Here is a 26,703-nt window from a genome sequence, read left to right on the forward strand (position 1 = left end):
TTCTTTTCTATCTACCTGGTTATTGTGTTCGTCTATGTGTGCTTGAATTTTTGGTGCACCAGTAGAGACTTGCAGTTGTGCAGGAATATGTACTAAGAGGCAGATTCATGGAGACATGATGAAGGATACTGTTTTACCCAGCCTTGAGCAGCTAAACAAAGAAAGGCTAAGGACTTGGTGGGGGGGGGGGAGATGAGAATTTTTTTATTTCTGAAAAACTGCCATAGCTAATGACATCACCAGCCTTACACAGTGCAGGCTACACTGTGGATTTCAGCCAGCCTTTTCAAAATAGCAACAGAGTGGCCTAAAGATAGAGCAAATGTCTCCACCCACTCATTCAATAAGTGCATAACATGCACAGGGCAACAGCATGTAGGGTAAGGGCTGCTAGAAGATAAGACAATGTTTGGAAGACACTTTTCCAAGGATCATGATGAATCATCTTGAAGATGGCCTGGGTTGGGGTGTCAACCATGGGAAAAGAGGACTGCACAACGCTTTTGACTAGGTTTCCCAGTCAGCTCCATCCCATTCTGTGAAACTTTATGATGAAAGCCTAAGACCAAGAGGCAACTCATGGTGATACTATGGGACAAGATCTTGTGATGTCACAAAGATGAGACCTTATGGCTTCTGGGCCTGGTGTGCCTTCAGGAGATCCCAGGAAATGGGCTTGAAATCTGAGTAGAACCTGAAGAATCAGGCAACATCGAAAACCAGGACTGGGTGGGGTGGGATGACAGAAAAACATGCCCAGCAACTGTAGTGATAGCAGTCCTGCCAAGTCTCACATCCCGTAGGCTTGCGTACATCGTACTTGACATATGGGGAGTTTGTCCAGCCCTTATTCTAATGTAAAAAGATTAACAAGAGATCATAGGGAGTTCCCCCCCCCAAAAAAAAACCCTGCACTGCTGCTGCTAGAGACTGTGCACCAAAAAGATTTATAAGCCGTGGTGCTGGCACACTACTCTGTGCCTTAGTCCAAATGGACCAATGGGCCCATGTGCTTGTACACCTTCCCCCTCTGTCCCCCTTCTCTTGCTCCTGGCTTCTTGGATTGCAAGTGTAACACCCCTAAAGATTTTTTTGCACTGAGTCAGCATTCAGTCTAGCACCACCTAGAAGTGGGTGGAGATGGATGCTCAGGCGTTAAAGTTATCTATCTGATAAAATAAAATGATTTCTTCCTGAGCCTACACGGATACCATTTCCACCCTCGTCTGGCCCAGAAGTCATTGCCCCTCCCAATTCATGCCTGCTCTGCCTTTGTGACATCATAAAAACTCATTTCTTGATCATAGTTTTTGGCTATGAAACCTCAGGGAATGGGATGCTGTTGACCTGGTAACTCTTTTTAATTCTCCCTGGATGAGAACCCTTGGTTCTCCTTGTGAGGCCAGTGAGACTGATTTCTCCCTGAATCCTGTTTTGTGGACATGATCAGAAACGTAAGATCCAAGAAGCGAGCCTTTATTTGACTTTGTCATCTGTTTCACTGGCAATTCCATTCCTTTCATATATGGGGAAAGAAAGAGTGATGCCTCTCAAACCAGTCTCATACTGGAGTGGGATCTGTCTCAAGGCCTAGCAACAGGTTTTAAAACAAAACAACACGTAGATCTCACAAGCCTAAGGTCCATCTATACGTGCCATAGAGCATCTGCAAGATCCCACTAATAAAGCAATGAAGAACCAGTTCTGAAGCCAACCTAGTTGGAGATTCAGACCACATCTTTGCTTTTTTGTCAGAATGTCTCAAGAACTGGTCTTTCCGACTCCACTATCTTCAACTGTCATTAAAAGAGAGGTGGGGGGAGATGGAGGGAAGAAAGCATATCAGCATTTGTTTTCTTTTTTCCATCTGGGATTATGTGACAAAATGATCTCCTGCCTCTAATCAATTATTTTTCCCCTTTCCTATCTTTTGCATTTTCCTGCAGAACCATTTGCAAGTATAAGCGAGAGATCCTTCAGAGATAATCTGGTGATTATTACAAATTCAACCTCGGACGCTGCAGGCATTAAAAGATGAAAATTGCCTAAAGTCCACTGTTGTACAACAAATCCATACCTCTGGACTCCTGTCCTGAGGTGAAAATGCAAACAGGAGAGATATTTAGAATCATTTTGACAGTTCATAAAATTAAGCAGGGATTAGGGAGCCTTTAAAAAAATGCCATAGGGCCCACACAATGTTAATCACATCTCCTTGCAACAGGTAATACTACAGTGTACTATTTAGAAGAAAAGGTGGGAGCTATCATATACCTAAACTTGCCACATATGATTATGACAAAGCTGGTTTAATGACAAAGCAGGTTTTAATATATGAATCCTTTAAGGAAAATGCCCACCCGCTATACACAGGCACTTACTTATATCTAATGAGGGAACATCCTCAATCCTAAATCAAACATGTGCTAGCATTAGGGAACAGCATTAAGCCCAAGCCTGTTTTTGACAACGGAAATTCTCTTCTTCCAGAAAAACTGACTTTGTGCCACCAATGCTATCTTCTAATAGCTGATCTCCATGATTTGAAGAAAGAGCAATCTTCTGCCCAAATTCCTGTCCGGGTTATGATCTGCTGACAGAACCAGAAAAAGGGTAGAATGACAAAAAAAAACTTGAATATGGTCAGATCCAAACTACTTCCAGCCCAGAGACACAGACACACTGTTGGCATAAATTTAGGTCAGATCACAAGTAGTCTCTGGGATGTGGTGGTGCTGCGAGCTAAACCGCAGAAGCCTGTGCTGCAGGGTCAGAAGACCAAGCAGTCGTAAGATCGAATCCACGCAACGGAGTGAGCTCCCATTGCTTTGTCCCAGCTCCTGCCAACCTAGTGGTTCGAAAGCATGCAAATGCAAGTAGATAAATAGGGACTACCTCAGTGGGAAGGTAACAGCGTTCCGTGTCTAAGTCGCACTGGCCATGTGACCATGGAAGATTGTATTCAGACAAACGCTGGCTCTGTGGCTTGGAAACGGGGATGAGCACCGCCCCCTAGAGTCGAACACGACTGGACAAAAATTGTCAAGGGGAACCTTTGCCTTTACCTTTACAAGTAGTCTCAAGGAACTCTCAACTAACAACAGGGCAGCTTCCTTTCCGAGCAGGAAGCTAAGACAGACAGGCCTATGCCTAGCCTTCTCAGCTATGCCTTTCCTCCAAGTGTCTGTAAGTATGGAACTATCAGGTGGAACTCCCAGAATTGAGAACTGTGTGATTTGTAGTACAATTCCCCCCCCCCCAATCACTGCCTATTGATTCATCTGTCCTTGAGCTATCTTGGCCAGTTAGCAAGACACTCCAAAATCCCTGTAATTACCAGAGAACTATAATTCCCAGATAAGGACCCCATCGCAATTTCTCCCACATTTGAACGTTTACAACCGCAAAAATTTTTTTTTAATTTATATGCCGCCCACTCTACCCAAAGGTCTCTGGGCGGCTTACAACAATTAAAATTCAATGCAATAAAATAAAATGATTAAAATACAATTAAAATACAATTAAAATTGCCATCATTAAGACCCACAGTTAATGTTATTTCAATTAAAAGCCTTCTGGAACAGGAAGGTTTTGACCTGGTGCCAAAATATCATCAGTGTCGGCGCCAGGCGAATTTCAGTTGGGAGGGCGTTCCATAGTCTGGGGGCAGCTGCCGAGAAGGCCCTTTGTCTACAAGCCATCCCTCTTACCTCCTTGAGGGATGGCTCTTTCAAAAGGGCCCCCTGGCTAGATCTTAACAGCCGGGTAGGCTCATATGGAAGGAGGCGGTCCTTCAAGTATCCAGGGCCCAAGCCCTGTGATCTCTATGAAGGAATGTGTCTATTTGTCAGAAACATCCTGAATCAAATGTGCAACCACTTGCACTAGACAAATTCATGATGTCCAGCTACTTCTGACATGGAAAGGAGCACGGTTAGGCTGATCCTTTAAGATGATGATCCTATTTGGGAAGCAAAGAGGAGAAGCAAAAATTAGAATGGGAGAAGATAGAAGCTCTGTCTGTGTATTTTGAAGTAGTAAGGATGGTCATCAATTAAGAGCCCTGTACAGAAGCAAAATATAAGGTTCCTCTGTCTTCTTCACAAAAGGAGGGGAATATACGTAAAAGAAGGGAAAGAGCTAGAGTTAGCAGGAGTGTGTTGGTCTGAGGAAGTGGTGAAGGAGAGTGAGGAGTGGATGGAAATGATGACTGTAGACTCCTGGGCAGAGGAATGTGTTCCCTTGAAAGTATCCAAAGAAGTAGCAGAGTGAGAATGGAAAGAAAAAAACAGTGCATAAACTGGAGAGCTGAAAGAAAGAAAGAGAGAGAGAGAGAGAGAGAGAGAGAGAGAGAGAAAGAAAGAAAGAAAGAAAGAAAGAAAGAGAAAGAAAGAGATTCCAGAGAGAAGCTAACAATAGGGAACCTAGAAAATGTCTCATCTCCCTTGGGACCAATAGTGGGATAACCCAGTACTTTTTCCAAAGCCTGGTAAGATACCAGGAGCCCAATGCGGGAGAGGTGTTTTGCCATGAACTTACACAGATTTATGAACAATACTTCCACCCTGTTGGTTAATGACATGTTAATACCAGTTGATTGTTTGGTTGTATCTGTTGTTAAAGAAAAGAAGAATATGGAAGGAGAATTGTGGGACTCTAGAAGATGATATGTTGAACATAAGTCTTAAAGAAAAACTGTTGTCTGTGATGTTGAATAAACCTGTTGAAGCAAAGATGGAATCTCTGCCTTGTGATGAAAAGGAAGAAGTGTACAAAAAGGAGGGTGGGAGCTGGCGTGAACCTCACAAACAGAAATGGGGAAATCCTCCCATCCCTATAATAGAAGCAACTATGGGTAGGTGCTTAACCACCCCCTTTTTTCCTGCAGATTCACCATCATAAGGCCAGGCTTTCTTGACTGGGTATAGCTTTTTAACAATGTTCACTTTATTGGTTTACATTTTCCTCCAGAACTTTCCACTCAAGGTAGGGAATTCACAAGGGGAGAGAGATAAGGATAACACCCACTCAACACCCACATCTATTCATGCCAACAATACATAAAAGCCTAAACAAGGTCAGATGAAGAGCAAGCAATGAACAGGAAGTTCTCCTCCACAAGAGGCAGGCACATATGTAACAAACGAGTTAATTCCACACATCCTGAAAGGCTAAAAAGTAAACTATTCTTCCACTTACATTAATCCAACAAAAGGGTTGCTGCTATGAATACAGGTCAGATACATTTTATGTGAGGGTTCTTTCCCATTTTAATGGCCAATGACAATAATATATCTCGCATCAGTCTTAAGGCTTTAAGCAAATCCATCTGTACAATGAATAATTATTATTGCTGGGCAATTAGTAAAGCATTAATCAAACACTTTAAACAATGCAAATAATAGAGCAGAAATATGATTTTATGTTTCTGGTCCAATTCTGAGTGCCTGGCCAAATTTCCAATTAACCATTTATTCATAAGGTCATTACCCTATGCCTTGGGAGTGTTCTTTAAACCATCCGTCTGGGATGGATGTAGAACTGCCACAGGACGGGGTCTTCAGTCCAGCAAGCCTTTTGTCAGATCATTATGGTTGAACTCAAAATCACCCACGGGGTCTTTTTGTTTCTTTGACAATTTGAAAGTTTGCTGGATGGAGGTTCAAAGCAAGTTAACCTTGTGTGCTTTAATGAGACTGTAATAGCTTGGGAACTAGGTGGTATATTATGGTTCCCCAAGGACATGACTTTGATGCAAGACAAAACCCTAAAAGCAAAAAGAGCATATGGGATCCTAATATCTTAGGGCTGGCTAACCACATTTTGAATTAAGTACTGTAAATGTGTCCATATCAAGCAAAAGTGCACAAAATGCATAGAAGATATGGGGGCCATTTTTCTTCCCCTAGAGCCCACTGAGGACTCCTTCCACCATGGAAAAAAATAAAAATAAAATAAAATAAAATAAAATAAAATAAAATAAAATATAATAATAATAATAATAATAATAATAATAATAATAATAATAATAATAATAATAATAATAATAATAATAATAATAATAATAATAATTATTATTATTATTATTATTATTATTATTATTATTATTATTATTATTATTATTATTATTATTATTATTATTATTATTATTATTATTATTATTATTAAATGCAGAATACATCATGCGAAAGGAGGAATCCCAAGCCGGAATTAAGATTGCCGGAAGAAATATCAACTACCTCCGATATGCAGATGATACCACTCTGATGGCAGAAAGTGAGGAGGAATTAAAGAACCTTGTAATGAGGGTGAAAGAGGAGAGTGCAAAAAACGGCTTGAAACTCAACATCAAAAAAACTAAGATCATGGCCACTGGTCCCATCACATCCTGGCAAATTGAAGGGGAAGATATGGAGGCAGTGACAGATTTTACTTTCTTGGGCTCCATGATCACTGCAGATGGAGACAGCAGCCACGAAATTAAAAGACGCCTGCTTCTTGGGAGGAAAGTGATGACAAACCTTGACAGCATCTTAAAAAGCAGAGACATCACCTTGCCAATAAAAGTACGCATAGTCAAAGCTATGGTTTTTCCTGTCATGATGTATGGAAGTGAGAGCTGGACCATAAAGTAAGTAGACCGCAGAAGAATTGATGCCTTTGAATGGTGGTGCTGGAGGAGGCTCTTGAGAGTCCCCTGGACTGCAAGGAGAACAAACATATCCATTCTGAAGGAAATCAACCCTGAATGCTCACTGGAAGGACAGATCCTGAAGCTGAGGCTCCAATACTTTGGCCATCTCATGAGAAGAGAAGACTCCTTGGAAAAGACCCTGATGTTGGGAAAGTGTGATGGTAAGAGGAGAAGGGGACGACCGAGGATGAGATGGCTGGACAGTGTCTGTGAAGCAACCAACATGAATTTGACACAACTCCGGGAGGCAGTGGAAGATAGGAGGGCCTGGCGTGCTCTGGTCCATGGAGTCACGAAGAGTCGGACACGACTAAACTTATAATAATAATAATAATAATAATAATAATAATAATAATAATAATAATAATAATAATAATAATAATAATAATAATAATAATAATAATAATAATAATAATAATAATAATAATAATAATAATGCACCCAGGCTGTTTGTTGCTGAAATTCTCCTTCCCTTTTCATTTTTTTCTACATTTGACATTTGAGGTGTTGCAGGGGATGCACTCAATTGTATTGCATGGCCACTGCTCCTTGAGGCTTTGAGTAGTCAAAATGACATATTATCAATAGGGGGGCTTCTAGAGGCCAGAAAAATAGTTTTAGCAGCAGTGCAGTTGTAGTCCTTGGGCCATACTTTTGTCCACTCCTGTTCTAAAATAAGTTTTCCTCCAGACCATTAATATTCGATGTATGCGTAGATTGTTGTGAAGCACTTACTCCATCACTGTAATACACTTCTGTGTACCCCCATATCTGCTGGGGTAATAATGGTATGGATGTAAAATGTTTCTCCAGCTCCTTCTGGGCCCAGAATTTCTCTGGGCCACCTGTTTCAGGGTCCTAGGAGAGCTCAGATTTAAAGGTCTCTGATAGCTGGAAGCCGCCATTTTGTTTTCTTGTGATTTTATCCCAGTGTTAGAGTGAAGAAATGGTCTCCTACTATGACTGGTTTCAATTTGATGACATGATAATATAACTATGTGATGAAGAAGTGAATGGACACATACATCCCAGCTGCAACCCTTCCACCATGTCTCTGTGATGTGCCGGATTTCTCGACTGCATATGTCTTTGTGATTGTGTTCACTCTACTGTGGTTGCATTGCCTCTGTAGACTTTTTCTCCTCAATATGTGGAATTTGTGGATGAAGGAGGCTGGACTGGAGCATTTAGCATTGCTCTAAAGCCAGTTATCATAAGGAAATTCTTCCTGTCCTTACTCTGTGGTAGAGCAATAGAAAACCAAAACTTGACCGCCAGTAGCTATCATCAGATATGATTTAAGACCCAAACTTGAGCATGTACATCACAATTTAATTTTTTTTACTTGTTTGGAGTTAAGTTCCTCAGTTCAGAAAGGAAAGAGACATTATAATCTCAGCGTAGATGCTCTAGCATTTGGGCCTTGAACTGGAACAGCTGCTCACCAGATAGCCCTTCTTGGTATTTATTCTCTTCACTTCCCTGGCAAAAGGTGGGGACACCATTGACAGTGGCAAGGTATGCTATGGTGGAAGATGTTAGCAATAGCAGAGACTTTATCTTTAAGGCATAATTCTCCTCAGATTCTTCCAAGTTGTCCCATGGATGTCTATTGAAATTGACCCAGCAAAGGAATTCCCATATTAACTCTACTCACTTGAACAGATTGAGACAGGAAGATATGTGAGTTGATTGCCTGGCATAAAATTCTTAAATTTTAAGAAACAAGGGTGTAAATAAAGCACATTTATATAGGGTGGCCATGCAGTGTTCGAGGAGATTACAAAGAGTGCAAAGGTAGTATAAGTATCATCATAAGTGCTTGAATCTGAGTATGCTCTGAAGAACCTTACATTATCTAGGTCTCAAAGATGAGGGATTGACCATCTCTGAAGCTGTGCACCTGTCATTCCTCCCAAATTGACCAGGAAACATTTTGTGAAAAGAGATTGCCAACAGGGAAGGCAACAGAGATGGGCACGGACCACTGGTTCAGGAGTTCGTGCTGATCCGTTTACCAGCCCCACAGGTGTTCGGCATTTCAGCACTCCAGCCCCCTGTGGTGGGTGCCTACACAGAGGCAGTGCACAGGAGGAGGTGGGGCAGGGAATTTGGGGTGCTGTTTCTGAGTGAGCACCCACTTAAGGGGGTGGGGCAACAAACCACGGAACACCTGTGGGGCCGGTAAACAAATTGGCACAAACCGCCCAACCACTGGTTCATGCCCATCTCTAAAAGGCAATATTACACACACCAGCTTCCTTTACACTTCTATACTGTTCCTCTCAGGCTCATTCTCCTCAGTCTCATCGGTCACCTTATTGTAACCTCATAGAAGCACCAATAGCTTGCACCCTCACTCACTGAAGTTTACCCTTATCATTTCACCAATCTATCAGTCTAACACCCTGGTGTTACTTGATGAATCTTCTGATTGAATTCCTAATGTGTCGTAACCTCAGCTTGTGCAACTGAGCAAATTTGACCTATGTGAAAACAGATTCAGGCCATGAATTCCTTTAGTTGTATGCTTGGGCAGGTGAAATAGAAGCTGTGACACCATTTGGATATGGTGGTCATTCAGTGTATAAACCAGATTGATGCACTGGACTGACACGGGTGGGGTATATGGAAAATAAACTGCCCGATCATTCTGGACATAACAACTTACTAGCTCCAGATGATGTACTCTATGGCTTGTAGCGGCAGCTTCAAAGGCAGTCAATCAAGCCTCCAGCAACAGGGGCTGTTGGAATTAGGAGGCAAATGAGATGAGACAGAGAACAAAAGCTGCTTTTTGTAGAAATAGTTACCTCATACTCATTCCTCTCTTTCTTTCTTTCCCCCTCTCCATTTAATTTATATCCTTGTCATTATGACTTTTATGAAACTGCCTTACTTCCATCTGGGCAGCAGGTTTATAGAGCAATTAACAGGACAATCAAAAAGGTCTCATTCAATAATAGCAAGAATTACCTGTCCCGGAATGGAGAAAAAACACAAGAAGATGTTGTTGGGTTTTGTACAGCTGAATGGTGACAGAGGTGAGAGGGGACAAAAAGAGAGAAATCTTACTATTTGAAAGAAAAATGCAGAGCCTCTGAATAATTAATGGATTCTTTCCTACAGCACATTAACACTATTAATAATATAATAATTGATGTGACTTACGTTGAGGACTAAAATACATGGAATAGTTCTGACAGAATCTCCAAATTAGTGGCAGAAGATTCCTGGTTGATGACTACACTGGTATAGGTATATGTCAAATGAATGTGAACATATTTAGGCACATCTATTGATTTTTGTCAACAGAAGAGAATTTCAAATAGTCTTTAACAGAGTCCATGTAATAGAGGAGGAAAGGTTATATAGTCATGGCTTTGGAATACCTGGAATATTGTATACAGAAACTTGATATGTAATTGAAGGGAATTTAACAATGGTGGGAAACCTAAGCTTAGTCATACATTTTCAGAGCCTTTGGGTGAAACTGCACAGCGATGGAAATACACTGTGATCCACAGTATTTCAAAAGAGGTTTGTGATAGTTTTCATAAATAAAATCACTGTAGTCATCGATGACTACAAGTTTCTCATGAAAGACAGAAACAAGTCGGTTCTGGGCTAACCACCAGTACATTTGATCTAACAAGGTGCTAATTGGCAATTTCCACCTCTTTTATTCATTTTTTCCAAAGTTGTTTAGCGATAATTTGTTTCATTGCTGATTTTGGAAAACATTTAAAAGATACTATGTGGAAACAGCAGGCTCTCAGTTGGGGAAATTGACACCGCCAAAAACATCCCTTTCTGTCGGATCAAGCAATCACATGGGCAGAAAGTAGAAAAAAGTGATGCCAATGAATTGAATCAATCTTAACTACCCCATCTGAACTTTTTAAAAAAATCCCATTAAAGAAAGATCATTCCCCACTGGAGTTGTATGTGCTTAACTCTGCATAGTGCACTCACTAGTTTTTAACTTGATTTTAACTGTGCTAAATCCGATGCAAACTGCAAAGTAAATAATCAATGCCCTCCAAAAGTCATATTGTACTTAAAATGTTCCGGGCATGAGCCAGCCAGTCTATTGAAGGCTTCAGATTTTCAACAGAAGCTATACAGCATATGATTGTACCCCTTCACATTTCCAGTTTCACAATTGGGGTGCATGGGATTGTACAGATCAGATATTCGGCTCGAATCACCCTGACCTTAGAGAAACTGGGTTGGAGAACATTGTGTTTACTGGCCATATTGTCTGAGAGATCCTGAGATTTGTAAGTTTGGAAAAAGGACATTTTCTAGATCTGGGTTTGGTTATGACCACCAATACCTGCATGATGGCCCTGAAAACCATATAAGCACTGTGTGAGCAGCAGTGTATTAAATATGCTCTTAAAGGAGTTACATGAGTTAAAGCTTTAACATAGACCTCAACTAGCAGGGGAGCTCTTAGGCTACCTGTAAATGGGATATCAGTTACATTGGCAATCAATTATTCATCAGTACCATTAAAGGCCCGTGTTTGGTTTATAATAGTAAACTAAAATAGACTCTACAAATATTGCATAGTAAATATTAAGATCAAAACCCACAATTTGCAATGAAATGAATATCTCAACCAAATGTCACAATGATTGCATCCTGCCCAAAACTATTGTACCTCTACCTCTCCCTTTTGAATAACCTACAGTTCCCATAACTCCTTGGGCATCATGTCCATATTTGAGAACAGCATGCATCTCTCTATTTTCCAAATGGCAAATGATTCCTTAACTAGTTCTTCATATTAGGTTACAGTTATGGCGTGTCTCCCCATCACCTTTTTAGTCTTGGCCAAGGTTTCAAGTGAAATGCCTGAATAGGGTTTAAATTTATTAAGAAAATGAATGCAAAGAAAAAAATGTATTGCAAATTAGGAGTTAGTTTTTCAATAACGCGCAATGCCATATGTGAAGGAACTGAGAAAAATGGGGGAATATGGAGGCATCAAATCTGGAACATTTGGGCTTCTTTTTCAGTGCCTAGGAGCGGCTGGCTTGGAATGTGGAGGTTAGTGTTTGCCCACTAGAGTCTGCAATTTATCTCTTGTGAGAAAGGCCATTCATGCCAAGCTGAATTGCTCCCTGGTACTGAACTAACTGGGAAATAATTTCAGCTGTGGGAGGGGAGTTGGGCATAAAGTGCTCTGGTCTTCATGAACATTTGAGGGAACTCAAAGTCTAATTGGGGAACCATTTGGAAGGATGTGGAACAGGATGCTTAATGTATAAAAAGAGATCAGAAATTATGCTAGCTTAGATTACCACTCAGGATATGCTATGCTCAGTTGCTGTCCTGCTATGCTGGATCATAAGAAGAACCTGCTGGATCAGGTCAAGGGACCATCTAGTGGCCCCACCAGATGCCTCTGAGAGCACATGAGACAACTAGATACTTGTCTTCTGATATCCCTCCCCTGTATCTTGGGCAATATATGCCTCTGGAAGGTTATACTCTGTCTTTGCTTTGAAACAATGCTGACTCTACATAAATGTGTATTAGGTAGATTAGTTTAGCTTTGCTGTTTTCTGGTGTGTTGTCTTGATTGTCTTAGTTTTGTCTCAAATTGTATTTTGCTCCAATTGCTCTTCGAAACCTTTTTGAAATCTTAAATATGCTTGTTAATGTATACACAAATTATCACCGTGAGCCCACCTTATCTTGTTGTTGTTCTTGTCGTTTTGGTTTATTTGCTGCCCCATAGGGCTAAAGTGCTCTCTGGGTGGTTTACAACATAATTATTCAAACAATTATATAAAAAAACCCAAATATCATGTCTGATTTCGGAAGCTAAGCAGGGTTAGCCCTGGCTAGTACTTGGATGGGAGACCATCAGAAATATTAGAGACTCCAAAGTAGGCCAGGGAAAGCATGAGACTCTGATAGCTTGATGCCAGACTCTTGATGCCAGAGTTGTCAGTGCTAGGCTTGATGGACTTATGATTTGGTGCAATGTGTTCTTATGGTTCTACTGTATATTGCACATGAAGAGCAATAGCCTTCAGTTCACTCCCCTTGCAGCACTGCAAGGAAGCACAAGAGGAAACCTTTGCCATTTTGTAGCTAGATGAGCAAATCACCAAGACGGCTATTCATAAATACAAGAATGTCTTCAATAATTCCAGCAGAAAACGTTTTCCTCTTTTATCTCACCCTCCACCTGCCTAGCCTTCCATGTTCCTTCATTTCTTCCAGTTTCACATTCACTTTCATTGTGCTTTTTTCTTGCCCACTTCTTTGGTTTGTATGTGTGTGTGTTTCCCCCACTGTTCCCAATTTCCCATGCTCTACTGGCTTGGCTTTGAGTGGCAGCTCGGAGTCTGTAAGCAGGTGTTGTGGAAGTGAAGCGTGCTATTCAGCCAGTACATTAGGTAAAGTAACATTCCCTTGGGAATGCTAATGCTTACAACTGCGTCAGCCCCAACTGTTCCTCAGAGAAGAGGAAGGGGACAATCCTGACCTACTCTGACCAGATGTTTTGGAAGCCTGCCCATTTTTAGCAGACATAATTGCTATTAATTTATCAAAAGTGTAATAAGTATCAAGGAAGCAGACTGGTTTGGAAGAGAATGAGCGCTAGAAGGGAAGAGATTAGTAGTGCATAACACCAACGACATGTACAGGCATTCTCTTGTTATGTGTCTTTGATACTACGCTACCTTAGCTACCATAGCTGCCATGAAGGAAGAGATCTGACTCTGGAAGACAGAAGCTGGGAGAAAAGAATTGGTCTTGCTCACTGGTATTTATTTATTTTGTTTTATTTTTATTTTTATTGCATATTTGTATATCCCAGGTTTCCTCCAATGGATTCATGGCTTGGTTCCTTCAGACTATACCCTGTCAGCAACCCCTTGAGGTACATCAGGCAACGAGAGCATGAGTGGCCCAAAGTCACTCAGCCAGCATCACGACCTAGTGAGGACTTGAATCCAGGACTTCTGAGTCTCACTCCTACACTCTAGCTGTTATTCTACGTTGGCTTTACAGCGTTTAACTTCAAACATTTTCACTAGACCTGAGTTGGAACATGTGGAGCATACATGCTCTGTGTCTGGAGTGTTCTACATTTCCCCTGGCAAGCTCCAACGTACAGTTAAAAAAAAACACTAAATAAATTCATAAAACAGAATCAAAGAGCAGTGGAGTCAGAAGGGGCCTGTAAGGCCATCGAGTCCAACCGGCTGCTCAATGCAGGAAACCAAACCAAAGGGTATCTGACAGATCGCTGTCTAAACTTTCTCTTGAATGCCTCCAGTGTTGGAGAGAGCACACATTTTTTAGCTTCTTTTGGAAATGCATTTAATATGTATTTTGGAGAAGAAAAAAGATGGAGGCAAGGCTTTGCTGCTGTGTTAGGTTATTGTTGTTTGCAATGTAATGTTTTGTTTGTGGAGTCAGTTTTAACTGTTTGTAAGCCACCTAGAATTGTACTCTGGCACTAATGGGGTGGAAGATTAAATAAATAAACAGACAGACAGGCAAGGAATGGTGTCAGAGAGCGATCACTGTGTTGTACTGGAAATAAGATGAGCCATTTTGTGGGGGTGGGGATGAGGAATAAAGCCAACTTGGGTTCTTTTTAAGGAGAAAAGCAGGATAAAAATATTTTTTAAAAAAATATATAAATACATACAATGAGCTCCTTTACAAACCAAGGCCTATCTCTACCACTGCAGGCTCACTGCCATTTTTAAGTACCTCAGTTTATTTTCAGTTATTCACGATGATCATACATGGAGGGAAAAGAGCTGCAGTATTCTATGAGGATGGTCTAACCGCTTTTAGTTAGAAATCATGAAATTTCAGTTGGAATTCATCAAATAAGAGGTAAAACATCAGCAAAACAGAGGAGAAAGGAAGACACTGGATTACATAAATATTTGAGCAGGATGGTTTAAACTTTATATTGTATTATAAATGCACATTTTAAATGATGGTCAGTATCTGGTGTTTGCAAAACATTCTGTGGATAACTGCAGCTAACTGATTATGTGTTGGGTTATTTATTGGCCTGGTCATGTGCCGATCATACAACTAAGATGTACCCTTTCTGGTTAACCACAATTAGCTACAGCTATAGGCCAACTGGATGCTAATATGAATAGAATTCTGACCAGTTACTATAAAATGTCTCAACACAATGGGTGAAAGACTGTGACTGAACAATTTGGTGTACCTGCTGCTCAGTTTGCTGTTGAGGTTGATGGCAGCTTCTAGCCCCCCCCCCCCCGATTCTCTGTGGTTTCTCTAGCTTTAAAGGGGATTTGGGCAACATTTTAGAGAAATGACACCTTGAAACCAAGGACTCTTTTTCAAATAGGGGACCGTCTTCTATCAGTAGTGATACAAATCATTGCTGGTCTAATCCTTGCAGATGAGTACAAGGAACCACCTCTATCAGCAGGACGAGCGTGCCTGCTGATAGAGGGAACAAGAGACCATCTGCCGGCCACAGCCCACTGGGTGAGAGGCAGTGGAACTGTGGTTGGGCCCCTGTTGGATGCCAGCTCTTTCTCAAGGGAGCTGGCTCAACCTTCCCCTGTGCTGGCAGGATCAGGCCCTGCTGCTCCCGGCTGCCTCATCCCCTACCAACACCGGCCACCTGGCCCAGGGGGAGAGAAAGGTTTTAACCGGAGCTTCCTTTGGGACCTGACCGGACGAGCGTGCCTGCTGATAGAGGGAACAAGAGACCATCTGCCGGCCACAGCCCACTGGGTGAGAGGCAGTGGAACTGTGGTTGGGCCCCTGTTGGATGCCAGCTCTTTCTCAAGGGAGCTGGCTCAACCTTCCCCTGTGCTGGCAGGATCAGGCCCTGCTGCTCCCGGCTGCCTCATCCCCTACCAACACCGGCCACCTGGCCCAGGGGGAGAGAAAGGTTTTAACCGGAGCTTCCTTTGGGACCTGACCGGACGAGCGTGCCTGCTGATAGAGGGAACAAGAGACCATCTGCCGGCCACAGCCCACTGGGTGAGAGGCAGTGGAACTGTGGTCGGGCCCCTGTTGGATGCCAGCCCTTTCTCAAGGGAGCTGGCTCAACCTTCCCCTGTGCCTGCAGGATCAGGCCCTGCTGCTCCTGGCTGCCTCATCCCCCTCTCAACATGAGCTACATGGCTGGGAGGGAGAGAAGGGGCTTTAGAAAAGTTTTATTTTATATATGTTTTAAATGTTTTTAAATTGTTATTAATTGCCATCAATGAAGAAGAGACCCACAGTGGATCTAATGGAACAGGAAGGGGGGAGGGTGTTGGAGGGGGCAGCCATTGAGGTGGTGCTGGGTAGGGGAAGGAATGGCGGTGGGGGTAGGACATGCCCGCGTAGGAGAAGAGAGGTTAGATATCTTACATCTATCCCCTCTTCTAGTTCTACCCCCAACCAGATGGTATCAGGCGACCATATCAGCAAACCCTCGAGCCACACGGTGCTGTTGATGAACGCCAGGTCAGTACAAAATAAAACTGCCCTCATCCATGATGTAATTCTGGATGAGGGGTCTGACCTGGCGTGCATTACTGAGACCTGGGTGGGAGAGGAGGGTGGTGTTCCCCTCTCCCAGCTATGTCCGCCTGGGTACTCAGTCCAGCACCAGGGTCGCTCGGAGGGTCGGGGAGGGGGAGTTGCTATAGTCTATAGGAGTTCTATCTCCTTGACCAGGCTTCCTGTCCCTTTGAGAGGAGGTCTCGAGGGCCTGTATTGTGTGTTGGGCTCGCGAGACAGGTTAGGGATTCTGTTGGTGTACCGCCCACCCTGCTGCGTACCAACAGTCTCCCTGCCTGAGCTGACAGAGGTAGTCTCGGACCTGATGTTGAGGACTCCCAGGCTGTTGGTGCTGGGGGACTTCAACATCCATGCCGAGGCTGCCTTGACTGGGGCGGCTCAGGACTTCATGGCCACCATGACAACCATGGGGCTGTCTCAATGTGTCATCGGTCCGACGCATGAGAAGGGCCACACCTTGGACCTGGTTTTCTCAACGGGACTGGAAGATGGTGGTTTGGATGTGGAGGGGCTGGTCGTGACCCCATTGTCATGGTCAGACCACTTCCTGGTCAAGTTCAGTCTATTAGCGTCTTCTTCCCTCTGCAAGGGTGGGGGATCTATTAAGATGATCCGCCCTCGGAGACTAATGGATCCAGATGGATTCCTGAATGCTCTGGGGGATTATCCGTCTGATATGGTCGGCGCTCCTGTCGAAGCTCAGGTCACCCTATGGAATAGGGAGATGACCCGGGCGGTTGACACGATTGCGCCTAAGCGTCCTCTCCCTGCTCGCCGAGCCCAGACAGCTCCCTGGTATACTTCTGAACTGCGGGCGATGAAGCGAGAGGGGAGACGGCTGGAGCGCAGGTGGAGGAAATCCCGCTGGGAGTCCGATCGAACACGACTTAGAGCCCATTATCGGGCCTATTTCGTGGCAATACGGCTGGCGAAACGGCAATATTTCTCCAGCCGTATTGCTTCCTCAGAATGTCGTCCAGCAGAGCTGTTTCGGGTGGTCCGGGATCTTCTTCAACCGGGAAATCCGGTGGAGGTCCCGGACTGCTCATCAGCTCGCTGTGATGAGTTTGCCATACATTTTGAGGGAAAAATCGCTCAGATTCGCAGTGGGTTGGACTCCACAGTTACTGCAGAATCAGAGGATGTGTCCAGTGCGCCGTGCTTAGGTCCAGTATTAATGGATGAGTTTCAATTGTTGAGACCTGATGATGTGGACAGGGTGCTTGGATCTGTCCGTTCTACCACCACTCCGCTCGACCCTTGCCCATCCTGGCTAATTGGAAGATCAGCCAGGGGGGTTCGCACCTGGGTCCAGGAGGCCGTGAATGCCTCTCTGAGAGAGGGAGTGGTCCCTACCGCCTTGAAAGAGGCGGTGATTCGACCACTCCTTAAAAAGCCTAACCTGGACCCAAGGCTGGTGGTCAACTACCGACCAGTGGCAAACCTCCCTTATTTGGGCAAGGTGTTGGAGCGGGTTGTGGCCGGGCAACTCCAGGCGCTGCTGGATGAAACGGATTTTCTGGATCCATTTCAATCGGGTTTCAGGCCGGGTTTTGGTACAGAGACTGCCTTGGTCGCCCTGTACGATGACCTTTGCCGGGAGAGAGACAGGGGGAGTGTGACCCTGTTGATACTCCTGGACCTCTCAGCGGCTTTCGACACCATCGACCATGGTGTCCTTCTGGATAGGCTGGCTGGGTTGGGAGTTGGGGGCACTGTTTTACAGTGGTTCCGCTCCTTCCTGGCTGACCGTGTCCAGAGGGTGGTGCTGGGGGACAGTTGCTCTGCCCCATGGCATTTATGTCATGGGGTTCCTCAGGGCTCAATACTGTCCCCCATGCTGTTCAACATCTACATGAAACCGCTGGGAGAGGTCATCAGGAGGTTTGGGCTGAGGAGTCAGCAATATGCTGACGATACTCAGCTCTACCTCTCGTTTTCCACCAATCCAGGTGAGGCAGTTTCTGTGCTGAACTCGTGTCTGGACCTGATAATGGACTGGATGAGGGTTAATAAATTGAAACTCAATCCAGACAAGACGGAAGTGCTGTTAGTGGGTGCTTCGCCGGACAGGCTGGAGGGCCATTTCCCTGCCCTGAATGGGGTTGCACTCCCCCTAAGGGACAGGGTCCGCAGCTTGGGGGTGCTCCTGGACCCCAGTCTAACACTGGAAGCCCAGGTGGACTCGGTGGCCAGGGGCGCCTTCCTTCAGCTGCGGAAATTATACCAGCTACGGCCCTACCTGGACGAGCGGAGTCTCATGACAGTCACACATGCACTGGTAACATCCCGCATAGATTACTGCAATGCGCTTTACGTGGGGCTGCCTTTGAAGACGGTCCGGCGATTGCAACTGGTCCAGAATCGAGCTGCGCGGCTGGTGAGTGGTGCAGCTGCCACGGAACATATCAAGCCGATTCTGTATAAGTTACATTGGCTACCAGTTGCTGCCCGGGCCCAATTCAAAGTGCTTGTTTTGACATATAAAGCCCTAAACGGCTTGGGCCCTGGATACCTGAAGGACCGCCTCCTTCCATATGAACCTACCCGGCAGTTAAGATCTAGCCAGGGGGCCCTTTTGAAAGAGCCGTCCCTTAAGGAGGTAAGAGGGACGGCTTGTAGACAAAGGGCCTTTTCGGCAGCTGCCCCCAGACTATGGAATGCCCTCCCGACTGAGATTCGTCTGGCGCCGACGCTGATGACATTTCGGCGCCAGGTCAAAACCTTCCTGTTCCAGAAGGCTTTTAACTGAAATAATATTAGCTGTGGGTCTGATGGCAATTTTAATTGTATTTTAATTGTATTTTAATTATTTTATCTTTTGCTGTATTGAATTTTAATTATTGTAAGCCGCCCAGAGACCTCTGGGTAGTTTGGGCGGCATATAAATTGAATAAATAAATAAATAAATAAAAATAAATATCCTTTTCCTCACTGGGAACGAAAGCAAGTCATTTCCCAGGAATTATAAACATGGGTTTTTACATGGGTGAGAAGCATTATTTTGCATAAATGGTACAAAGCTGCATAAAACTGTGACAGCTACTGCTTTGTTTCATGGAATTATACAAATTAGAAGCATTGAATGGATTGTGTTCGTCTGTCTGTCTGTCTGTCTGTCTGTCTGTCTGTCTGTCTGTCTGTCTGTCCATCCCACCCAATGAATTAGTCCTGCTTTGCTTGCTTTGCTTCTGTGCTATCTCTGTGTGTTTGTGTATGTACCTTCCTTCTGAAAAGGAAAGAACACTGGTTTTGCATGGAGATGGCCTGCAGAAATTGCACAGACACTGTTGGAGGGGGGCAAGAGCTGCTTGTATCATTCTTAGAAGCGAGCAACATAATAATAATTCTGTGCTGTCCATTCAATTCCAACTTATGCTGACTTTTTCAGGTAGAGAATACTCAGAAGTGATTTACCATTTCCATCTTCTGGGGGTACCCTGGGACTATGCAGCTTGCCCAAGGCTACACAGACTGGCCCTTCTCCCATGAAGCACAGTGCGGGAATCAAACTCAACTTTTGGCTCGGTAGCCAAATACCTAAATCATTGAGCTATCCAGGAATCAAAAGGAGTTGAAAGTTCCTCTTTGAGGTGTCTTATCTTGTCGAGACAGCTTATATCATCATGAACATAGAATTTAGTGAGTATTCTTCACATCTCTACTGTAAAATAGAACATTTGGTTACCTTAACTGCCTCATGTCAATTTTCTGGACTGAATGAGAGAAAGAGATAGCTCTAAAATGTGTGCTTCAGAGCCAAGCAAACCCTATCTTTGTTCTCTGTCTGCATCTTTCTCTAAAACAACTCACTGTTGTTTTTCATAAATTACAAAACCACATCTTCCTTTTTTGTACAGGTCCTTAGCTGAGTTGTTGGAGGAAGCAGACATTTAAAAATAGAACAATCCAGGCCTTCTGAGCTATTTCAGAGCTGCTGCAAGTGCATCGCTTCACTGACATACCTTAAGGAGGCCTTCTGGCCCCATTAACCCTATTCCCATCCCATCCACATTCAACTCTCTTGCAGTATTGCTACTGAGAAAACCCAGGATGATTGCTCTATTTGTGGCAATCAGTTGCCAGCTCCTGATTGTAAGCATCATCATTTTGATGGCAAGTTGAGAAGCCCACAGTGTTGGATCCTGGGAGTTGTAGTTCAAAACAACATGGATTCTTAACTCTGAGGGAAATCTGTAACATTGTGATCTCATGACGTTTGCCTAGAGGTAGACTGGAGTATAAAAGGAGGAAAGATGCAAAGGAATCAAGGCGGTGTGCCTTCAGATCCATCTCTTAATTTGAGAAAGCTTCCAGTTTAAACTAGGTCAAAAGGCAAAATAGAAAGGATTTTAGCACTGAATATTTTTTTAAAAAACTGAAATCCTGGAAGACTAGAATGCAGCACAGAATGTACAACTGGAACAATACAGGCAGCAACTGAAGGATGTCCTCTCATCTCTAGGAACAATGCCTTTGGCAAAGATGTGAGGGAACAGCATGATCCAGATGACAGAAGGCTGTCCCAAAGATATGCAGACTTGGGATCATTTCACATTTGAATAGTAAGAGCCATTGACTTGAATTGAGCCTGGAAAGTGCTTAAAAGGCTATTGTTACCTGAAAGACATGTTTTCCAGAATACAGATACTCCATGTTGTTGTTGTTCATCATCTCTTTTTTTTTTTACACACACAGACAAACACACACACGAGTATTCAAGCCTGCTTAAAGGAATGAGGGCAGCTTGCCAATTTTTTTTTTTTTTAAACTCCAAAAAAGAAATCAAATGCCTTGGAAATAGAAGGGTTTGTTCTCATTATCATTTCAAGGCCCTGGAATGGCTGTCAACTGATGTTCAGCTGAGATCCACAGGGTTTCTGCCAGTGGAATGGAGACTGAAGTGGCCTGAAACATTTTATAGGCTGAAGCAGCTGAGTTGCACAAGGTAGGAGTCGAAGCACTTAGGGCAGTACATGCATCATTTGCTGTTGATGTTAAGGGCTGTCAAGTTGCCCTCAACTGACAGCAACACTATGAATGAATGATCTCCAAAAAGTTATGTCCTCAGTAGCCCTGCTCAGCTTCTGCAGGCTCAAGGCTTCCTTTAGGGAGGCAGCTCATATCCTCTTTGGTCTTCCTCTTTTCCTGTTGCTTTCAACTTTTCCCAGCATTATTATCTTTTCCAGAGAATTCTTCTTTCTCATGATGTGCCCAAAGTAGGACAGCCTCAGTTTCAACATTTTTGCCTTGAGAGATAGTTCAGGCTTGATTTGCTCTATTTGGTTATTGTTTATTTAAAATATTTTTATCCTGCCTTTCTCCTTTAAAAGGACCCACACGCCAGCTTACATCGTTAAACAGACAATATTTAAAAGCGAAACACAGTAAGTATACAATATTTTAAAAAGAATTAAACAAGTATTATATTAAAACAGTAAATAAAACCAATACTTAAACATTTTTTAAACAACAAAGTAAAACAATCCATTTAAAAATCCTTCTCAGACCGCCAGCCACTTGTTTGTGTTTCTGACAGTCCAGGGTAACTACAAAGCTCTCCTCCAGCACCACATTTCAAATGACTCAATTTTTTTCCTGTCAGTTTTTTTTCTGTCTAGCTTTCACACCCATACATAATGACTGGGAATACAAGAGTGTGGATGATCTTCGTTTTGGTCTCCATAGACATATCCTTACACTTGATGATCTTTTCTGGTTTCTTCATTGCTGCCCTTTTGAGTATCAGTTGTCTTCTGATTTCTTGGCTGCAGTCTCCATTTTGATTGATCACTGAACTAATAAATCACTTAAGGTTGTGCTAACTGCAGGCATGGAGAATCAAGACCACTATGTACTGTGATCAAGATCAGGACACTGTTTACTGTGAGGGTTCTCTCCCATGTCATATTCCTCACAAAAGCCACTTTTATTATTATTTAGCTTTGAAGAGTAGGTCTGCTTAGCATTAGGGACTCTTTCTTTCTTTCTTTCTTTCTTTCTTTCTTTCTTTCTTTCTTTCTTTCTTTCTTTCTTTTGACTGCACTGTCACAATCCTTTAGAGATTCTGAGAGTTATTACCCAAAAAGCAAGATTTTCAAGTTCTGATCGAGAATTGTCTAAACTCTGGTAGTACCTTGTCTTGATTAGTCATTCACTACATGAAAAGTGGTGGGGCGTGATGGCGCTGCGGGTTAAACCACCGAAGCCTCTGTGCTGTAAGGTCTATAGATCTGTAGCTGTAAGATCAAATCCACGTGACAGAGTGAGCGCCCGTTGCTTGTCCCAGCTCCTGCCAACCTAGCGGTTCGAAGCATGCAAATTTGAGTAGATAAATAGGGACCACCTCGGTGGGAAGGTAAATAGGGTTCCGTGCCTAAGTCCATGTGACCACGGAAGATTGTCTTCGGACAAAAACGCTGGCTCTATGGCTTGGAAACGGGGATGAGCACCGCCCCCTAGAGTCGGACATGACTGGACAAAAATTCTCAAGGGGAACCTTTCCCTTTACCTGAAAAGTAGAGCTTGTTTTTAAACCAGTTTGGAAGCTTTAGTAAGCACAGAATGTAACAAACATTTTTTTTGACCAGGACTACTGATGGCCTTCGTATCTTGACAGCTTTACAGGCAGTGATGGCACAAGGTCTCTCAACACTTGAAGGAGAGGAAAGAAAACAGGCACCCTTGTGCTGCCCAGTAGCTGAAGCCCCCTCCATGCTTTCCCTCCCATCAATATGCCATCTTTTTCTGCGTATCATGGACCAAAATGTCTTCAATTAGTTCGATATAGGCAAGATATTAATTCAGCAAAAAGTCTGTAACATGTAATGAGTAAATTGTCCATTATCTGTCTTACTTTTTGATTTTGAAGAAGTGTATTCCACACACAAAATCTTATTTTAAAGCAATTACAATGGAGTGAGACTACAGCACAATTGAACAGTTCATTCACAGATGAATGTTTCTGTTTGCCTTTCACTTCATCAAAAGGACACAAAGACCTTTGGATTTTAAAGAGGAAAAGAAGAAACTGTGATTGAAAGAAGGCATTTCTTTTCTAACTCCTGTCTTTGCTACATCCAGTGCATCATTGTGCATAAAAAAAACCCCATCCCATATGGTTGAAGTAAGCTGGAGGGGTTGCTACTAACCATATTTGAAAAAGCAGATGTTACTAATCTTCAAAATATTGCACAAATGATGCCGTCCTTGATTGACAATGGTCAGGGTTCATCAATTCCTTTCAGGGATTTTTCTTCTTTTTCTTTCTCCTGTAACATGTAAGTGAAAACATGCTGCACTCACTCAGACACACACACACACACACACACACACACACACACACACACACACACACACACACACACACACACACACACACACAAACGGAGTGCTTGGCTCCAGAAGGACAGGCCATTATTAGCAGAGAATTCATTCGCAAAAAAAAAAAAAAAAAAATTAAAAATGACATATCCTGCAGGGGGACACAAACATCTGTTCTGTGTAAAGCATCTCAAAGGGCTTCTTCATAAAAAAAAAAAGAGGAAAGGGAAATAATTATCTATTGTTTTTATGCACCAACATCCACTGTACCATATGTAGGGTCCAGTCTCTTTAGCCACATCGTTGAAACACATACCTGGGAAAAACAAATTTTTGCCTTGGGACTCAGTGTGGAGTATGCAGCGAGTCCAAATGATCACCCATTCAGGTATTACCCCCATCAACATCTGCATGGCTTCTCCAATGGTGTTGAGTCCCATGCCTTCAGGCTAAGGGTATGAAATCCTGCTATGGGCACTTTCATTACACCTCTCAAAATTCTACTGGCATTCTGCCCCCGGTATATTTTCATATTCCAATCTTCTGAGATACCTTTCGATGTACTTATTTTTTTTTTCATTGTGTGTGCATAAAAATAATTTTGTGCCACCAAGTTATTGTTGGCTTATAACGATTCTCATGAGATTTTTTTTTAGGTTTAAACTGCTCAGACATGGTTTGTAAATTTCCTTATCAAGAGGAAAAACACACAGCACTGAACCCGACAATCTTAAAGCCGTCAACTCCTTTCGCTACAATGGATTAATCCATCGCAAGATTGTTGGGGCGGAGCCAGCTGCTGATAGGAAGGGCATTGTTGTTGTCCTCAAGAAGCGTGCAGGCCGGCGGAAGCCAGCCACTTCCCATGAGAAGATCACCATCAACAAAAATGCACGTGCTACTCTTAGCAGCCTCCGCCACATCATCCGCAAGAACAATTACCACAAGGACCTACGCATGGCTGCCCTGTGTCGTGCCAGTGCAATCCTTTGGAGCCAGAATCCAGTGGTGGTGAAGAAGAAGAGGACCAGGGCTACCAAGGCTGAATAATAACTGTTGTCAGATTATCCAATAAAAGCTTAGAACCAGAAAAAATACCTGATAGAGTCTTTATGACCCATTCATGGGCCATCTGAATAAACAAAGAGACCCTCACCCTACACCAGGAGTGGACATTTAGGTAAAGTATGGTCAGATGGCTAGGCCATTGGAATGGAAAGGCCAGGGATAAAAGATTGTAACAAATACTCTTGAATTACCCTCTTTGAAGGGCATGCCAGAAAACTCAGGAAGAAACATTACCAACATACATAAACATATCAATAAGAAAACAGGATAGTTGCCGTTACACCCAGACTGCACAGGTGCATCCCGGAGACGAGGTCAAGGCAGAAAATATATTTTTTCTTCTAACCCACGGGTCAACTGAAAAGGAGCCTGAAGTCCAATCAGGAGCAGGATCCAAAGCTGAGGTACAGATGACCACTAGAAATGTAGTATTTTTATGGCTCTTTGTTTGTACCATTATAAAATGTATGTACATGCATCTCCACATGGTCTTCTCTGCTTTTAAGAGAGACCCGGCTGTTCCTTTTTTACTTTAATAAAATTGGCTTATGGATCAGCTGCCTTGCGTCTTAACCTGTTGTCCTTGCCAGAAACCTGAACCCAGATTTGGCCAGTAACAGGTTGACCATCCCCTCCTTCAAGTTAGCAGTCATGGACTACACAACTTAAGCTTTGGTTGCTTATGTAACTAGAGTTCTTCGAATTATGATCTACCTATCCACACATAGGGGTTCTGCGCTTGCACAGACCTTGCTTCGGAAAGTTCCAGAGCCTCAAAAACGAAAGTGCCTCTCTGACTATACTGCGCATGTGCAGCCCTTTCCTCAGTCCCAATTGTCTGCCGCTGGGGGGGGGGGGAAATGGAAGGGCAAAACAAGAGGTGAAGCCTATGCTCTTGCAGGAGAACAAATTAACTCTGCCCGACATGTGGTAGGCAACGCAGCTAAGAGCATGGCAGCGAGCATCACCTTATGCTGCCCTGCATGGCTACACTCCATTGGCCTTCCAAATTAAATCTCTCATAGAAGACCTCCAATTCGATGGAGATGACCTATTTAATCGCATGACTAATGATTTTATGCAGGACCTGCACAAAAAGAAAACAGATGCAAGGAAAATGGGTATCAACTCCTATTGTTCAACCGCTTCTTAGTTCCACCCTCGCTGGAAGAGGCAGATGCCATACTACAAATCTCCATCAGAGATTTAGTCTAGAACATGTGACAAACATCCCAACAACTGCATCCCTCCCATCTCATACTTACAGATAGGAGCATGATGGGATGGGATGCCCACTGCGGCCACAGAGCTAGGGGGGAAAAATAGAAATCACCTGGTATTATGAGGTTCAGAAGCAGAGGAAGGGATGTGACTGTCAACTCACAATATGAGAGAAATGACAATCCAGTATTACTAGGGGGGAAATCATTATGAGCCAGATTCAGGAAGGCTAAGATGAAATTGTGTCATTCAGAATGTGCTCAAATAGTTTTGCATGTGGCCTGTGCTTGCAGGATAGCTATTTTTGGCTAGTCCTTCATAGTCTCTTTAGGAATGCAGAAAGTGGCCTCGTCCCTGGGACCATGACATTTCCCTGCAGGTAGCCCAGGGCAAGATCAGAGCGTAAGTCACCTAAAGCAGGGCTATTAAATCAAACTTGTGTATTCTGGAAGCAGCAATGAAAACAGTAATTGTAGCCAGACAGTCCCCCCCCCCCTCAAAAAACAAAACAAAACAAAAAAAAACAAACCCTCATCTAGAATGTTAAATTGAGGATGCGCACCATTTCCATGGAAGCTGGTTAGTCATAAGTTCTATGAAGAAAGGAGAATGCCATTTCCACTCACACCCTCTTCCCTCTCCACATGTTTACAGTAAAAACTGAGGAGATTTTTGGTTGTCCATGGAATACCTCAAGACATTTGGGAACTAATAACAATTTCTGATCATGTGAAGATGCCTCATGGATAGATACAGGTCTCATAATCAGATTTATCTTTTCACAGAGATTGGAGAAACACTAGGAAGAACAACCTTCAGAAAACACGGCCAAAGAGCCCGAAAAAACCCAT

The 26,703-nt window shown here is 43.2% G+C and overlaps 1 pseudogene; it reads left to right on the plus strand.

Moving 5' to 3' along the window:
- The first annotated feature begins 11,643 nt into the window (after positions 1–11,643).
- LOC144587353 (large ribosomal subunit protein eL28 pseudogene) lies at positions 11,644–24,613 on the plus strand (annotated as a pseudogene).
- The last annotated feature ends 2,090 nt before the right edge of the window (positions 24,614–26,703 follow it).

The sequence above is a fragment of the Pogona vitticeps genome, chromosome 1 (assembly GCF_051106095.1).
Source record: "Pogona vitticeps strain Pit_001003342236 chromosome 1, PviZW2.1, whole genome shotgun sequence".
Lineage (NCBI taxonomy): Eukaryota > Metazoa > Chordata > Lepidosauria > Squamata > Agamidae > Pogona > Pogona vitticeps.